At 30.2% G+C, this 19,620-nt stretch overlaps 1 long non-coding RNA gene across 2 annotated transcripts in view; it reads right to left on the reverse strand.

Moving 5' to 3' along the window:
* Positions 1–19,620, reverse strand: part of LOC145270611 (uncharacterized) — a 96,823-nt gene that overhangs the window by 26,454 nt on the left and 50,749 nt on the right. The window contains exon 1 of one of the 2 annotated variants that reach the window (XR_013865468.1): positions 12,799–12,883. The exons of the other annotated variant lie outside the window; for it this stretch is intronic. This is a non-coding gene — a long non-coding RNA (uncharacterized LOC145270611). Of the gene's footprint in view, positions 1–12,798; positions 12,884–19,620 lie in introns of those variants that run through there. 2 annotated transcript variants of the gene reach the window in all.

A 19,620-nucleotide genomic window follows, 5' to 3' on the forward strand; every position in this document is an offset into this window, starting at 1 on the left:
GTGAAAGATTGGCGAGGGGGGACCAGAGATTGGAGTTTAGACGCTGGAAATCACGGAAACGAAAAAGGCGAGGGGGTAGGGGGCATAGATTGGAGCTCAGAACAGCACTTGCTATGAAAATAACGATAAAGCAAAGACAGTCTAGCAACATCTCTTCTGCAACATAGGATGAGAGGGGTTATGTATGAAGTCTAAGACAATTGATGAGAACTCGAATCCAGAAAGTATGCTCGGTTGGTGAAACCATTAAAGTTTTTTTATTCATAGAAATTACTCCAGACAAGGCATGAAGCCACTTGATATAAAGAGCTAACAATGGTGGGATCATTCTACTGTTTCAGTAGATATCTCACTGCTGATGCAATTCTCTATCTATATAAGAGCCAGGTACGTCCACATCTGGATAGAAGCTGCTAGAATGAACAGTGGGGGATGCCCTTTTCTCTTTCCTGAAAACTCTTTCCCACAAAAGAGACATTGTGTGCCTATCTCTGCTTTATCGTTATTTTCATGGCAAGTGCTCGTCTGAGCTTCAACCTATAGTCCTCCCTCGTCAAACTTTTACGAGAAACACTCGTCTAGCTGAAAACACTATCAATAATTTCCCCAACTCATTATCTGTGCCTAAACCTGAACGTAGATTCCATGAACAAAGTTTTTTTCTTATACTGCACGTCTTTGGAATTGTCTTCCCTGCTTTCCAGCTGACTATAATATGGTTGTATTCAAGTCCAATGTGAACAAGTTCTTGATGAGCCGTTCCCCTTACCAAAATTTACATTACTAACGATTACAATGATATTGTCCCATTGACTACTGTGCACTCATTAGACCTTATCCTCGAGTGGCCTCCGAGCCTTGATATACATGGTGATTCCTTTGCAAGGAAAAAAAAGTATGAAAGATGATTCTCGCAAAGACAGGAGATGACTATAGGACATAGTCTTGAAAAGGCCACCCCTATAGATAGGAGGAAAACAGTCAGCAAAAAGAGAGTTCCACAAGCCTTTGGTTCTTCGAACGAAGCTACTGGAATAGGAAGCTGTATTAGAATGAGGTATTAAAATAGCAAATTGATGAAGACCACTAGACTTAACGAGCTGGAACAAAGGAAGCAGGTGATAGTTCACACAATTCTGAGGAACACACACCATACCATAATAATATTTATAGAAAAGACTGAGACTAGCAACATCACGTCTGTGAGAGAGATAGAGGTTACAGTGGAGAAAAAAGGGTGGGGAGGTCAGTACAAAATACGAAACTGTAAGGTATCAACATAGACCAACGAGTTAACAAGCTGGAACAAAGGAAGCAGGGAATAGATCAGACAATTCTGAAGAACACTTGCCATAATAGTGTTTGTGGAAAAGACTGAGACTAGCAACATCACGTCTGTGAGAGAGAGGTTGCAGAAAATAAAAAAGGGTACGGCTAATCAAGTTATAGATACGTTTCCGCACTTTATCAAGAACTTCCCAATCTCTTGTTTTCCTAACTCTACTTACATGCAGAAATTTAAATGTAATGTGAACAGACATCTTGCTGTCCAACTCCTTATATAATGTCCCTGTAGATATGGTCCCAAATAGTAGCTCATTACGTCCAGATGGTAATTCACGTTGTTTGGGGAGATTAAGAGTAAAAACAAAAGAACCTACAGTTCTCAGAAAAAAGCAACTGAAATACGAAACTGCAAGGTATCAACATAGTTTGGGGAGAATAAGATAATTCTGAAGAACACATGCCATAATAGTGTTTTTTTTTTTTTTTTTTTTTTTTTTTTTACATGGGTGTCACCACTTATCAAGGCCCAGAGGCCACTCAAGGATAAGGGTTAATAGGTATACATTAGTCATTGTGATTTTAGCATAGTAAACAGTGGGAATTTTGTAACTTGGATTACTTAGGGGGACGATTCAATTAGAACTTGTTCACATTGGACTTTTTCTTTTTTTTTTTTTTTTTTTTTTTCATAGGTATCAACACATTATCAAGGCCAAGAGACCACTCAAGGATAAGGATTAAAGAGTGTACAGTAGAAAGTGTTTGTAGAAAAGACTGAGACTAGCAACATCACGTCTTTAAGACAATCCTGCCGCTTTGAGTGTGAGAAAATATTTAGAGCGATAGAGAAACACTGAGAAAAGACTGAGACTAGCAACATCACGTCTGTGAGAGAGAGGCTGCAGAAAATAAAAAAGGGTAGGGCTAATCAAATTGTAGATACGTTTCTGGTCCCAAATAGTAACTCATTACGTCCAGATGGTAATTCACATTGTTTGGGGAGAATAAGATAATTCTGAAGAACACATGCCATAGTAGTGTTTGTCGAAAAGACTGAGACTAGCAACATCACGTCTGTAAGAAGGAGGTTACAGCGAAGAAGAAAGGGTAAGGGTCAATCAAATTGCAGATACGTTCCTGCACTTTATCAAAAACCCTTAATTGGGACAGAGATTCAACAATCGAAATATGACAACAATACTCCATACATGGTCAGATAGCAGATTTGTAGAGATAGAGAATAGCCTAACGTGTGAGAAAGAATTTTGAATAATAGCATTTGTAGAAAAGACTGACACTAGCAACATCACGTCTGTTAAGGGTTAATAGGTATACATTAGTCATTGTGATTTAGCATAGTAAACAGTGGGAATTTTGTAACTTGGATTACTTAGGGGGACGATTCAATTAGAACTTGTTCACATTGGACTTTTTCTTTTTTTTTTTTTTCATAGGTATCAACACGTTATCAAGGCCAAGAGGCCACTCAAGGATAAGGGTTAAAGAGTGTACAGTAGAAAGTGTTTGTAGAAAATACTGAGACTAGCAACATCACGTCTGTGAGAGAGAGGTTGCAGCGAAGAAGAAAGGGTAAGGGTCAATCAAATTGCAGATACGTTCCTGCACTTTATCAAAAACCCTTAATTGGGACAGAGATTCAACAATCGAAATATGACAACAATACTCCATACATGGTCAGATAGCAGATTTGTAGAGATAGAGAATAGCCTAATGTGTGAGAAAGAATTTTGAATAATAGCATTTGTAGAAAAGACTGAGACTAGCAACATCACGTCTGTGAGAGAGAGGTTGCAGTGAAGGAGAAACGGTAGGGTCAATCAAACTATAAATATGTTTTGGCACTTTATCAAAAACTTCAGAGTCTCCCGCTTCCCTGGCTGTACTAACATGCAGAAATTTAAATGTAATGTGAACAGACATCTTACCGTCCAACTCGTTATATAATGTCCAACTCGCCCGGCTCGGACCTACGGGGCCTGGGCACCAAAGTTCAATCAAAGACCATATGTGGGGGCAACCCCACATATAAGACCGTTGCTCTTGTAGCAATCAGTTATTGGCCAATGTAGAGGAAACCCTTCATACCAATTGTCATAATCCAGCTCCCCTACTCCCCGGGGAGCTGGACCCTATTTCCCCAATCTCTCCACATTAAAAAACGGCCTTGTGCCTAATTTGCTCAGTGGGGAAGCAAATAAATACAAACTCTTTATATAATGTCCTTATAAATATGGTCCCAAATAGTAGCCTATTACGTCCATCTCTCTAAAAGTCCCGATGTTTTACAACCTTTTCGGCATAAAATTTCAGATTTTTTTGTTACCTTTCATTTATTTTTATTTATTTTTTTTTTACCCTCTCAAAATGCCGCTTCTTGGCACGTGCCGGCCAGGGTGAACCTACCCCCCCTGCCTCTCCCTTTCTACGCCATTGATTGCGAGCCTGTCTCTGCTTGTCATTATTTTCATGGCAAGTGCTCGTCTGAGCTACAATCCATCATCCTCCTCACCAGACTTTCACGAGAAACACTCACTCGTCTATCTGAAACAACTATCAATAATTTTCCCCACTCTTTATCTGTGCCTAAACCTAAACGTACATTCCTTGAACAAAGTTCTTTTCTTAGAACTGCACGCCTGTGGAACTGTCTTTCATTTGTCTGCTTTCCAGCTGATTAAAATATGGTCGTCTTCAAGTCCAACGTAAACAAGTTCTTGGTGAGTTGTTCCCCTTAAATACTCCAATTTACCAAATTTCCACTACTAACGATTCCTATGATATTGTCCCATTGGCTAATGTACACTCTTTAACCTTTATCCTCGAGTGGCCTCTGGGCCTTGATAAGTGGTGCCACTTATGCAAAAAAAAAAAAAAAAATGGTAATCCGCCTTGTTTGGGGAGAACGAGGGCAAAAACAAAAGCAGCTGCAGATTCTTAGAAAAAAGCAACTGAAATACAAAGCTATAAATAAATTTGTTAACTTAAGTGGAACGGCTTATCAAGAATTTGTTTACGTTAGACTTGAAGACATCCATATTATAGTCGGCTAGAAAGCAGGAAAACAGAAGACAGTTCCACAGGCGTGCACTTCTAAGAATGAAGCTTTGTTCATGGAATCTATGTTTAGGTTTAGGCACAGATAAAGAATGGGGGGAATTATTGATTGTTGTTTCAGCTAGATGAGTGTTTATCATGAAAGTTTGGCGAGGGAGGAACATAGATTGGAGCTCAGACGAGCACTTGCCATGAAAATAATGCTAAAACAGAGACAGACTCGCAACATCTCTTCTGTGAGAAAGAGGTCGCAGGGAAAAGAAATGTACAAAATACTGAGGATGGAGTTTAACTCCGAAAGATATTTAAATTATAAATTTCAAACATGTAAAATATTTGTTTATTTTTTTAAAATTGCGTTGTAATTTGGCTTTCAAACACACCTGATACGCATTTTATTTTATTCAAATTAAACCAACGCTTGTATAACGGAACTCACGCACCTGACGTTAATCTCGCATAGCCAACGCACCGTACCGACATTTCAAAATGCAACAACTGAGAGACAATGCGCGGATCTTTACTTTTCTTTCTCCAACTTTACAACTTGGCAAGAAAAAAGAAGAGAAAAAAAAGAAAGAAAAAAAGAGAGAAGAAAACATACTGTGTATATGTATATTTTTCTAAACTCATAAACTGATCATTATAATGTGGGTTATATTTAGTTCATATACAGTACAAGTGCCATTACTTACTTTTCTCCATCTCAAACATTAGCACAATTTAATAAACAAGTAATGATTAGATACCATTTAATTGGAATTCATTATGGAGATGGTTAAGCTTAAACATGGAAAAAGAAAAAACTAGTTGTTTAAATTGAAAAAGAAAAGGAGAAGATATTCTAGTACATATATCATAAATTTATAACTTAAAATATTGCAGTATTAATTAAGAATTGATTATATAATGTTATTACACCAGAAAAATGCGAGCATGAAAAGTAATATAGTTAAGCTTAAACATGGAAAAGTAAAGGACTCGTTGTTAAAACTGGAAAAGAAAAGGACAAGGTATTCTAGTAAAACATATAATAAATTTATAACTTAAAATATTGCAGCATTAAGAATTGATTATATAATATTATTACAATAGAATAATGCATGAAAAGTAATATGGTTAAGCTTAAACATGGAAAAGTAAAGGACTAGTTGTTAAAAGTGGAAAAGAAAAGGACAAGATATTCTAGTTAAAAATATAATAAATTTATAACTTCAAATATTGCAGAATTAAGAACTTATATAATGTTATTACAGCAGAAAAATGTGAGCATGAAAAGTAATATGGCTCAGCTTAAACATGGAAAAGTAAAGGACTCGTTGTTAAAACTGGAACAGAAAAGGACAAGGTATTCTAGTAAAAAATATAATAAATTTATAACTTAAAATATTGCAGCATTAAGAATTGATTATATAATGTTATTACAACAGAAAATTGCGAGCATGAAAAGTAATATGGTTAAGCTTAAACATGGAAAAGTAAAGGACTCGTTTTTAAAACTGACAAAGAAAAGGACAAGGTATTCTAGTAAAAAATATAATAAATTTATAACTTACAATTTTGCAGCATTAAGAGTTGATTATATAATCTTATTACAATAGAAAATGCATGAAAAGTAATATGGTTAAGCTTAAACATGGAAAAGTAAAGGACTAGTTGTTAAAACTGGAAAAGAAAAGGACAAGATATTCTAGTAAAAAATATAATAAATTTATAACTTAAAAAATTGCAGCATTAAGCTGAGAATGATAGTCTGCAATAAATAAAATATAATAAAATAATAAATAAAATATAATAAAATATTAAATAAAATATAATAAAATATTAAAAAAATATAATAAAATAATAAATAAAATATAATAAAATAATAAATAAAATATAAAAAGATAATGAATAAAATATAATAAAATAATAGATAAAAATATAATAAAATAAAGATAATAAATAAAATAATAGATAAAATATAATAAAATAATAAATAAAATAATAAATAAAATATAATAAAATAATAAATAAAATATAATAAAATAATAAATAAACTATAATAAAATAATAAACAAAATATAATAAAATAATAGATAAAATATAATAAAATAATAGATAAAATATAATAAAATAATAAATAAAATATTAAAAATAACCAATAAAATATAATAAAATATTAAATGTAATATAATAAAATAAAAAATAAAATATAATAAAATAATAAATAAAATACAATAAAATAATAAATAAAATATAATAAAATAATAAATAAAATACAATAAAATAATAAATAAAATATAATAAAATAATAAACAAATATAATAAAATAATAAATAAAATATAATAAAATAATAAATAAAATATAATAAAATAAAATAAAAAATATAATAAAATAATAAACAAATATAATAAAATAATAAATAAAATATAATAAAATAATAAATAAAATATAATAAAATAATAAATAAAATATAATAAAAAAATAAATAAAATATAATAAAATAATAAATAAAATATAATAAGATAATAAATAAAATATAATAAAATAATAAATAAAATATAATAAGATAACAAATTAAATATAATCAAATAATAGGTAAAATATAATAAAATAATAAATAAAATATAATAAAATAATAAATAAAATATAATAAAATAATAAATAAAATATAATAAAATAATAAATAACATATAATAAAAAAATAAATAAAATATAATAAAATAATAAATAAAATAGAATAAAATAATAAATAAAATATAATAAAATAATAAATAAAATATAATAAAATAATAAATGAAATATAATAAAATAATAGATAAAATATAATAAAATAATAAATAAAATATAATAAAAAATAAATAAAATATAATAAAATAATAAATAAAATAGAATAAATAATAGATAAAATATAAGAAAATAATAAATAAAATATAATAAAATAATAGATAAAATATAATAAAATAATAAATAAAATATAATAAAATAATAAATAAAATATAATAAAATAATTGATAAAATATAATAAAATAACAAATAAAATATAATAAATAATAAATAAAATATAATAAAACATTAAATAAAATATAATAAAATAATAAATACAATATAATAAAATAATAGATAAAATATAATAAAATAATAAATAAAATATAATAAAATAATAAATAAAATATAATAAAATAATAAATGAAATATAATAAAATAATAGATAAAATATAATAAAATAATAAATAAAATATAATAAAATAATAAATAAAATATAATAAAATAATAAATAAAATATAAGAAAATAATAAATAAAATATAATAAAATAATAGATAAAATATAATAAAATAATAAATAAAATATAATAAAATAATAAATAAAATATAATAAAATAATAAATAAAATATAATAAAATAATAGATAAAATATAAGAAAATAATAAATAAAATATAATAAAATAATAAATAAAATATAATAAAATAATAAATAAAATATAATAAAATAATAGATAAAATATAATAAAATTATTGATAAAATATAATAAGATAATAAATAAAATACAATAAAAAAATAAATAAAATACAATAAAATGACAAATAAAATATAATAAAATAATAAAGAAAATAATAGATAAAATATAATAAAATAATAAATGAAATATAATAAAATAATAAATGAAATATAATAAAATAATAAATGAAATATAATAAAATAATAAATAAAATATGATAAAATAATAAATAAAATATAATAAAATAATAAATAAAATATAATAAAATAATAAATAAAATATGATAAAATAATAAATGAAATATAATAAAATAATAAATAAAATATGATAAAATAATAAATGAAATATAATAAAATAATAAATGAAATATAATAAAATAATAAATAAAATATGATAAAATAATAAATAAAATATAATAAAATAATAAATAAAATATAATAAAATAATAAATAAAATATAATAAAATAATAAATAAAATATAAGAAAATAATAAATAAAATATAATAAAATAATAAATAAAATATAATAAAATAATAAATAAAATATGATAAAATAATAAATAAAATATAATAAAATAATAAAGAAAATAATAGATAAAATATAATAAAATAATAAATGAAATATAATAAAATAATAAATAAAATATAATAAAATAATAAATAAAATATAATAAAATAGTAAATAAAATATGATAAAATAATAAATAAAATATAATAAAATAATAAATAAAATATAATAAAATAATAAATAAAATATAATAAAATAATAAATGAAATATAATAAAATAATAAATAAAATATGATAAAATAATAAATAAAATATAATAAAATAATAAATAAAATATAATAAAATAATAAATAAAATATAATAAAATAATAAATAAAATATAATAAAATAATAAATAAAATATAATAAAATAATAAATAAAATATAATAAAATAATAAATAAAATATGATAAAATAATAAATAAAATATAATAAAATAATAAATAAAATATAATAAAATAATTAATAAAATATAATAAAATAATAAAAAAAATATAATAAAATAATAGATAAAATATAATAAAATAATAAATGAAATATAATAAAATAATAAATGAAATATAATAAAATAATAAATAAAATATAATAAAATAATAAATAAAATATAATAAAATAATAAATAAAATATAATAAAATAATAAATAAAATATAATAAAATAATAAATAAAATATAATAAAATAATAAATAAAATATAATAAGATAATAGATAAAATATAATAAAATAATAAATAAAATATAATAAAATAATAAATAAAATATAATAAAATAATAAATAAAATATAATAAAATAATAAATAAAATATAATAAAATAATTAATAAAATATAATAAAATAATAAATAAAATATAATAAAATAATAAATAAAATATAATAAAATAATAGATAAAATAGAATAAAATAATAAATAAAATATAATAAAATATTAAATAAAATATAATAAAATAATAAATGAAATATAATAAAATAATAGATAAAATATAATAAAATAATAAATAAAATATAATAAAATAATAGATAAAATATAATAAAATAATAAATAAAATATAATAAAATAATAAATAAAATAATTAATAAAATAATAAATAAAATAATAAATAAAATACAATAAAATAATAAATAAAATAATAAATAAAATATAATAAAATAATAAATAAAATATAATAAAATAATAAATAAAATATAATAAGATAATAGATAAAATATAATAAAATAATAAATAAAATATAATAAGATAATAGATAAAATATAATAAAATAATAAATAAAATATAATAAAATAATAAATAAAATATAATAAAATAATAAATAAAATATAATAAAATAATAAATAAAATATAATAAAATAATAAATAAAATAATTAATAAAATAATAAATAAAATAATAAATAAAATATAATAAAATAATAAATAAAATATAATAAAATAATAAATAAAATATAATAACATAATAAATAAAATATAATAAAATAATAAATAAAATATAATAAAACAATACTCATCTCAATGAATTCCAATTAAATAATGCATATACCATTTGGTACTAACCCGACCACGGAAGATCAGATAATGAATAAACGTGGATTTATAAGACCAAGAATCCAACCTTGATCGCCCTTCGGTGCCCATGGCGCAGTAGATAGAGACGTTGAATCTCTACGGTTCCAGGTGAGAATTGTCTGAAGGTAGCGGTTTCAATCCTACCCAAAGCCGGCCAGGGGCTTACTTTGCCAAAAAACGTGGTGAGACGACAACACCTATGGAAGGCAGTAATTGTGTTGTATTATTCGTATCATAAAAGGGGGACCATGTATGATCGTCTAATATCTTCTACCTATTTGTGATATGTTCATATCTAACTGTTCATATGCTTTTGTGTGTGTGTGTGTGTGTGTGTGTGTGTGTGTGTGTGGTACATTTATTTTGGACATACCTTACTTCATGCGTCGTTGATCTTGCCCACCTGGGATTCATCCGCAATAAATAAAATATAATAAAATAATACTCATCTCAATAAATTCCAATTAAATAATATATATTGATCGGTACGGACTCGACCATGGAAGATCAGATAATAAATAAACGTGGATTTATAAGACAAAAAAATCCAACCTTGATCGCCCTTCGAGGCCCATGGATAGAGACGTTGAATCTCTACGGTTGCTGAGAATGCAGTTAGGAGATTCAAAGTTCCTGTCCGTCACGGTTACTGCCTGACGGAGGGCGGAGGAATAGTTGGCCGAAACATCGTGAAACAACTAAAGATATGGATAATAGTCCGCAATAAAAATAAAATTAATGAGCAATGATTGATTCTATACGTTTAAATATGTAATATTAAGATGTGTGTAGATGCGAAAAAAACAACAATCATAAGAGAAAAACTATTCAAGTCCAACATAAACAAATTCCTGATAAACCGCCCCCTTTATAATCCAATTTATCAAATCTCCATTACTAACGATTTTTTTATTTATTTATTTTTTTTTTTACTCAATTTTCACCCCAAACAAGGCACAGTGCCACTTTGAAGCAGGGGCCTACTATTAGGGACTTAATTAGCTGGGTCATTATGAAGGGAGAAGAGTAGAAAGATGTTTGTTAACATTACACTTGAACTTCTGCATATCATTGCAGTTGGGAAAGCAGAATCCCGGAAGGGAGTTCCAAAGACCCGCAGTTCTGGAGAAGAAACTATTGGAGTAAAAGGCTTTCTTGCACCTAGAGATCTCTACTGTAAAGGGATGAGACTTAGTAGCTTGTCGGGTTTGTCGGGGGTAGTTACGTCGGGGAGGTACAAGTGTTTGCAGTTCGTCAGAGCATTCACCATTAAAGTATTTGTAGAACAGGCAGAGGGATGCAACATCTCGTCGATGGGACAGAGGTTGAAGCCTAGATGACAGTTCAGGACCTATCAGGTTGGCGACTCTTTTTTGAACCCTGTCCAGGAGCGAGAGACAAGCAGCAGATGCACTAACCCAGATGTGACAACAGTACTCCATGTGACAATATTATCCCATTGACTGCTGTACACTTATCCCCGAGTGGCTTCTGGGCCGTGATACATCATCAACGCTTTGATCCCCATCTGGCATCAATTAAAATGGATGGCTCTCGTCTAGAAGAAGCCCCATGTTTTGACAAGCTTCTGGGTTTGTCCTTTACTCCTGATCTGAAATGGAACACGTACATCAAGTCTGTTGCCAAGGTCGCTGGAAAGATGGTGGGATCCTTCTACCGCTCCAGAAGATATCTCACTACTGATGCAATTCTCTATCTATATAAAAGCCAAGTACGTCCAAGGATGGATTACTGCTGCCATATCTGGGCAGGAGCTGCTAAAAACAGCCTATCCTGCCTTCACAGAGTAAAAATAGACTTCGTGGCTTAGTGGGGGATGTCCTTTTCTTTACCCTGCAATCTCTCTCCCACAGAAGAGACGTTGCGAGCATACCCTTGTTTTATCGTTATTTCCATGGCAGGTGCTCGTCTGAGCTCCAATCTCTGGTCCCCCCTCGCCAATCTTTCACGAAAAACACCCGTCTAGCTGAATCCACTGTCAAAAATTTTCCCCACTCTTTATCTGTGCTTAAATCAAAACGTAGATTCTATGAACAAAGCTTCTTTCTTAGCACTGCACGCCTGTGGAACTCTGTTCCGTCTGCCTGCTTCCCACCTGACTACAACTTGGATGTCTTCAAGTCCAACGTAAACAAATTCCTAATGAACCGCCCTCTAAAGTAAACACTTCATTAAATCTCCACACTAACGTACTGTACTTGCAATAACCCTTATCCCTGAGTGGCTTCCGGGCCTTGATAAGTGGTGACCACCGTGTAAAAAAAAAAAAAAAAAAAAGACTAGGTTATTGTTCGCGAGAAATCGAAAAGCCTAGAATATTAGTATTATGAAGTGTGCTATTAACGAACGTAACTAAATTCACCTGACACAAAGATGGCATATTCCAAAAATTACATAAATCGGTGACGTAGATTTTTTTTTTTTTTAACTAAGAAAATCAAATTTTATGACGAGGCGAGACATTGTTTCGATCCGCCATGTTTTATAAACAAGGGAGAGACAACTCCCTTCAAATTACCGTAATCAAAAGCAACTGCAACATACTATTAAAATTGCCACAAATCATAAAAGTATAATTTTTACATTGAAAAACGTTATCAATTTACATGATTTTTGGAATATAACATCCTGTTTCGTGATGAGTACGTACATTCTTCTGCAATTCATTATTTTTTAATAAGTTTGATAAGACATGATCACTCATCGCTAAACATTTTTAAGTTTAATTACATTTTTACGATACCTGCATTATTTTTTATTTAAAAATAAAAAAGAAAATTTTCAAACTCGCTTGAACTTTACAGATTCTTTTCTTAAAGTTCTACTTACAGTGTCCATAATATGTATGTGACCGGTAGGTATCCCAAAAACAATGTGAAAAACAGAGCGCATATTCCCGTGACGTCAGACTTGTATTAACTATACGAAGTATGGAAAAGCAGAAGCGACTTAATGATTTTTTAAAAACCTTTGTTTATCTTCTTCAAACTGCAATTAATAATTAATCTTTGTTATAATTTTGTTAGGTTTTAAGATTTACACAGTTTAATGATTAATAATATCATAAACATTTGTATATTAAATATGAAATACGATTTTAATAAATATGTACAAGTGTTCATTTGCTTAATTACCGGCTTACATACTTTTGTTTGGTAAAAAGAGACAAACAAAATACCCCTCCCCCCAATGTAAACAGAATTTTTGTGAGAATTTAAACAGTTCTTCTGCTCGGTCTATGTCGGCGCGTTACTTACGGAAAACCGATAAATTAAACTGCAGAAGCACCTGTTAAAATCCATACAAATTCTATAATTGAATAACCCCTCAAAAAAAAAAAAAAAAAAAAAGTAACGAAAAACAAATGTTTTTGTAAACAGCTCGTTAGGGATTGCCAAACGATGGTGAAGATTGGACCGCACGTTTCTGTGACGTCAGACTTGTGTTAACTATACGAACTATGGAAAAGCAGAAGCGACTTAATGATTTTTTAAAACCTTTGTTTATCTTCTTCAAACTGCAATTAATAATTAATCTTTGTTATAATTTTGTTAGGTTTTAAGATTTACACAGTTTAACGATTAATAATATTATAAACATTTGTATATTAAATATCAAATACGGTTTTACTAAATATGTACAAGTGTTTATTTGGTTAATTACCGGCTTCCATACTTTTGTTTGGTAAAAACTAGATATGAGAGTGGTCTAAAAAATGCTTAATACTTGTGCAATGATATTTTTCAATCGGTTTTAATCTGGCAAGAGTCGTGTTTAGCTTGTGGGCTTTGGGGAGTGTGGAGCAACCCTTTAATTACCATTGCTCCCAGGTCCACTCTGACCCGGAGTGGTAGTACCTTCTTTTTTTTTTTTTTTTTTTTCTTTTTGTTAGGGTCCCGACTATGGGTTAAATAGAAACCGACGTGAAAACAACAAATATATTCTATTAAAAACATTTTTCTTCAAAATCTTTGGATTTGGCATTAAATAACCTGAAAAGGGTTGATATGCCGTAAAACAACCAACCAACCAGCTTAATTATACGAAGTATGGAAAAGCAGAAGCGACTTAATGATTTTTTAAAACCTTTGTTCATCTTCTTCAAACTGCAATTAATAATTAATCTTTGTTATAATTTTGTTAGGTTTTAAGATTTACGCAGTTTAACGATTAATAATATTATAAACATCTGTATATCAAATACGGTTTTACTGAATGTTCTTTTGGTTACCTACGGGCTTCCATATTTTGTTCGGTAAAAAGAGACAAACAAAATATGGGGGGGGGGCTACAAAATGCTTAATATTTGTGCAATAATATTTTCAAATTGGTTATAATCTGGCGATAAAATAGCTGACAAAAGTCATGCTTATATTAAAACTTAATATTTAAAAAAATATTTAAACACAATTAAAAATCTATGTTGTAACGGAACGTTTTGAGATACTGGAATTTTAATCGTTTTGATCTTTTAAAAATTAATGTTTACGAAGTTTATTTTTCTTGGCAATTCAACTGATTATAGTATATAGTAATTCGAAAAAACGCCATTAAAAAACACAATAATATTAAGTTTATATCAATTTTTTAATTGCAACTTAAAGGTAAGTTTTTGTTCAATATGTGTATTCAAATAAGTAAAAAAATAAATATTTTTTTACTTATTTGAACTCTTATGTTTCATAATAAATATGAATGCGGGAGTGCCTCAGGGGTCTATCCTTGGACCTCTGTTATTCCTAATATTCATAAATGACTTCCCTGACAAAATTACCTGTGAGATGGGTATATATGCTGACGACACCACACTCTATAACAGACACGACAGGAAAACAAATGAACACATATCTAGAGAAATGGTAGAAACACTAGAGGATGACCTCTAATCTGCAGTGGAATGGAGGCAAAAATGGATGGTCACATTCAATGCTGCCAAGACTAAACTTGTTTCCTTCAATAATTACAACAAACCTTCTCTACCACCAATAGCAATGACCAAGGATTCTTTATCTGAAAGTACATCTTTTAAACTCCTCAGCCTAACGTTCACAAGAAACATGAGTTGAAACAATTACATTAAGAGTATTGCCAGGACTGCTGCGAAGAAAGTAGGTTCTCTCTACCGTGCTAGAAAGCTACTAACGCCCGAAAGTATCCTGTACCTCTATAAGGCCATCATTCAACCACGTATGGAGTATTGCTGTCATATTTGGGCTGGTGCATCTGCCACTAGTCTCTCGCTCCTGGACAAGGTTCAAAAGAGAGTCAACACTTATAGGTCCTGAACTGTCATCTAAGTTTCAACCTCTGTCCCATCGACGTAATGTTGTATCTCTCTGCCTGTTCTACAAGTACTTTAACGGTGAATGCTCTGACGAACTACAAGCACTTGTACCCCCTCGACGTAAATACCCCCGACAAACCTGACGAGCAGCTAAATCCCACCCCTATGCAGTAGAGATCCCTAGATGTAAGAGAGCCTTCTACTCCAGTAGTTTCTTCCCCAGAACAGCTAGACTTTGGAATTCCCTTTCGGGTCCCTGCTTCCCCAACTGTACTGACATGCAGAAGTTCAAGTGTAACGTGAACTGACATCTTGTTGCGAAACTCCCTACATAGTACCCCTGTACCTTATGTCCCTGATAGTAGCCCCCTACATCAAAGTGGCAATGTGCCTTGTTTGGGGTGAAAATTGTAATAAGTATGTCCAAGCACACTTTTGTCAAACAAAGAATTGTCAATTTTAATTTTTGACACCCCTAACATGAAACTGCGAATAAAATATAAAAAACTCGTAATTTCTCTTTTAAAAGTGGGTTGTTTATTTTCGTTATGGATTATACTTCCAAAATAAACTATTAAAGTTGTATAAAAAGTAATGGAAATATTTTTTAAAAAACAGTAAGGAAATTAATTGAATGTTACGAGTTCAGTATTTTTCAATTTTTAAACTTTAAAAATCTATCAAAATTTTTCTATTGATTCTATTTTTACGATATTTTCAGGGTCAATGTGAAATTTTATGCTCTTTCCAATAAACCGAATATAATATTTTAGACCATCGTTTCCCAAAGTGGGCGGTACCGCCCCCCTGGTGGCCGTGCTTTGATATCGGGGGGTGGGGGCGGCAGTAACACAAAAAGGGGCGGTTGGGGGGCGTTAACGCAAAAAGGGGCGGTTGGGGGGGGCGATAACGCAAAAATGGGTGGTTGAGGGAGGGAGGAGACAGTGTAGCAGCTGTAGCTGTTACAGTACTTACACCGTAGCCCTCAAACTTTTTGCGGTAACCATCAAATATCATACAAGTAATAAAAATATAAAAATTTAAAAGATAAGCCACTTTTTTACCTGAGGATTAAGGGGTCAGCCCCAGTCGAAAGTAAAGGAGAGTTTTCGGTCGAGATAAAGAGAATAAAAAGATATGCCGCTCTTTTACCTAAGGATTAAGAGGTCAGCCTTGATCGGAAGTAATATATATATATATATATATATATATATATATATATATATATATATATATATATATATATATATATTTAAATAAGGGAGTAGTCACCAACAATGTGTATTTTTTAACATCATTTTATTATTCCGTGTCTTGGTTTTTCATTGAGAATTATGTTTGGATCATTGTAATAATGTTTTTAAGTCATTGAAATCGTTTACGCGCGTTTCAGACGGTCTGTGATGCGTCCTCGTCAGAAATTATTTTCAAATTATATATATACATACGTACATATGGCTCTGTGGTGCAGTGACTAGCACACTCGACTGGCATCGAGAGGACCCGAATTCGATTCTCGTCTTGGGCGGAGTAGAGACTTTGGGCAAGTTTTTCACACTAATTACCTCTGTTCACCCAGCAGTATAATTGGGGACCTGGATATCAGGCAATTTAGCCAATTGCATTCCGGGGAAGTTTCCTTGTGACAGATTAGTGTCCTGTCCAAGGGGGAGGTTTCGTCCTCCCGACAACGCTTAACGCTAAGAAGCCGGATGGCTACCCTCTCAAGAGAATAAGGGCCAACAAGGATAAAAAAAAAAAAACATACACACACACACACACACACACACACACACACACACACACACATACACATACAGCGAAAATAGGCAAAGTGTTTTATGCTAAAGAATGCACATGTATATGAAAGTGTGTGTGTGTGCGTTATTGTGTGTGCGCGTTTTGTAAGAATGCGATGATGCATTTGAGTGTGTATATATATGCATGTTTATATCTATATATAATAATTACACAAAATTTATCTTCTGCATGATGTCGGTGAACTTCAAAGAAATCAACACTCCTGCTGCGGCTCCCTTAGATATTGGGTTCCCACACCCGCTCTTAATCTTGTAATTCTCACGTCTTAATCACATCCAACCAGAACTGACCTGGTTCCGATAAAAGTAATTGTCGGTCTCCCTTTGTACTACGTGACTCACGGTCAAAGATTTACATCCGCTAATCCTGCAATTCTTACCCTTCACTGGAACCTACTTACTTCCGGTCATGTCAAACTGATCAGTCTCACAGTTTGTAAACAACTAGGCTACATGGTTCGACTCTAAAGCTCGTCTCAGGTATGTAAACATTTCACTTCAATTTCAATTTTGTAATGTTCAGAATTTTTTGATATACTAACTATGTGACAGAATAGGAGTCTATTGATGTAAGAACACTAAAAGGTTTAAAAAGGGTTACGGTGCAGTGTATACTAAAATTCGGAAGCATTCGAAACTTCGGAAGACAACAAACTTGAGATTTTTTTTTTCTCTCTCCAAAAAGTTAAACCTAAATAGGTTAGGTTAGTTGTGATAGGCTTCTTGGCCTATCTTTCCATTTTTAGCAAAGTGTTCATACATGTTCATACTATTTCGTGAACACACGTACGTGCATGCATGTACGCACACACACACACACATTCATTCACTTAACTCCCTCCACCCACACACACAGACATATACACACACACCTACACACACATGCACACACAGAGACATATACACACACACATACAGACATAGCCTACCCACACACACAGACATATACACACGCACCTACACACATGCACACACAGAGACATATACACACACACACACATGCAGACATAGCCTACCCACACACACAGACATATACACACACACATGCACACACAGAGACATATACACACACACACAGACATATACACACACACAGACATATACACACACACCTACACACACATGCACACACATACAGACATAGCCTACCCACACACACCTAAGCTTTACCTTTACCTTTATGCATTGCATATGTACTCTGTGTTAAGCATTTATATATATACTAGCTAGGAGTACCCGGCGTTGCCCGGGTGTTTGGAGGTGTGTGTGTGGGGGGGGGTTAAAAAAAAAAGTAAATATGAGGATCGAACCCGAACTGTTGAGGCAAAGTTGTAAATTAAAGTGTGAAAAAAAAAAGTGCGACGTTAACCATTGCTCCACCGCGAGATGCTAACGGAAACGTGTTTGAATTTATTTAATTACTTGGATTTAGCAGGTGCCCGTTTTAATGAGTTAATGAAGTCAAGTTTGACTGCGGGATAGTATTCATTTACTGCTGAACGCTTTTTTTCCCTCCCCCAAGATGTTATAGCAAAAAAGACTAACCCACATGCGGCGAGCGACAAATATTGAATATTTATCTTCCCGAAATCGAGCAAATTAAATAGACAGGCGAGCTTCGTTGTTAACTGTGAGATATTACGATTTATATGTGATATAAAATGTTTTAAAAAGTTGTGAAGCGAGCGACCGCTTCTCTGAAAAAAGCCTTTTGTTGACATACAGAAAAAGCGAACACACATACATACATACATACATACATTTTCGCTTTTATATATATATATTATTTTTAACGTACTAAAACTTTGGTAACGTTCTCCCAATGTGAAATTTTTGTATTTTTGATATGTATCATGTGTCTTTTTTACCGATAACAAAAGTCTCTATATTCAATGTTTTCATAAACCTGTCGCCATTACAGCTTGCTTACGTCAGGGTCACGTGACATGACTCAGCGTTTAATAAATTACGCATAAATATCATTAAAATGTCACTTTTTGGGGCCCCCCCCCCCTGCAGAAAATCGATCAGCTGACTGACTTCTGATGGTCCTTTTGGGCTAATTTTTCGATATTTGTCATCCGAAGGATGGGGCTTTCATATGATACCAAGTTTGTTAATGTTTGTTGTGTCTGTCAAAAGTTTTTAGCAGACATCCAAAACACACACACACACACACACACACACACACACACACACACACACACAATTTGCCTTTTATATATTAGATATATTTCTTAAATGTTTTTTTTTTTTTCCAGAATAAATGATGGCAACCCAACACCAAGCAAAAAAGAAGTGTAGGCAGTATAGCGTGGAATATCTGAAATATGGATTTGTATCGGCACCACAGAACCAACAGCAACCTATGCGTTTGCTGTGTGAGAAAGTGTTTTCAAATGAAGCCATGAAACCTTCGAGACTTTTGGAACATTTAACAAAAATACACTCTGATAAAGCAGACAAAAATATAGCATATTTTCAGTCACTTCGAGAAAAGTTCCAGAAACGAAAAACTATTGGAAATATGTTTGCTAGCACTTCACA

This window comes from Euprymna scolopes, chromosome 46 (assembly GCF_053919585.1).
Source record: "Euprymna scolopes isolate OS-2025 chromosome 46, ASM5391958v1, whole genome shotgun sequence".
NCBI lineage: Eukaryota > Metazoa > Mollusca > Cephalopoda > Sepiida > Sepiolidae > Euprymna > Euprymna scolopes.